The 307-nt window shown below is 45.9% G+C and overlaps 1 pseudogene; it reads right to left on the reverse strand.

Moving 5' to 3' along the window:
- Positions 1-307, reverse strand: part of LOC107558661 (protein lin-54 homolog pseudogene) — a 7,763-nt pseudogene that overhangs the window by 6,518 nt on the left and 938 nt on the right.

Consider the following 307-nt stretch of genomic DNA (forward strand, 5'->3'; position numbering starts at 1 on the left):
TATATATATATATAAATTAAAATCTCACGTTTTAAATGCAACTAAGAATGCTGTGAACCAATGGTTATGCAGAATAAAACTCTTAAGAGGAGGAGTATGACAGGCGCGTAGGGCCATAGCCTGTCAGGCATAGCCTCGGGTGCTAACCAGTTAGCAGCTAATAACTAACACTAAGCTTTGCCCGTGTTTGGTTTGTGATGCAGAAGTTCCCCAGACATTAGCAGCGACCACAGGTGGGCGTGTGACGCACTCTGGAGCGAGCTGGCTGACTCACACACACACACACACACACTCTCACACACACACT

Source organism: Sinocyclocheilus grahami, unplaced genomic scaffold (assembly GCF_001515645.1).
Source record: "Sinocyclocheilus grahami isolate Dianchi unplaced genomic scaffold, SAMN03320097.WGS_v1.1 scaffold655.1, whole genome shotgun sequence".
In the NCBI taxonomy this organism is placed as follows: Eukaryota; Metazoa; Chordata; class Actinopteri; order Cypriniformes; family Cyprinidae; genus Sinocyclocheilus; species Sinocyclocheilus grahami.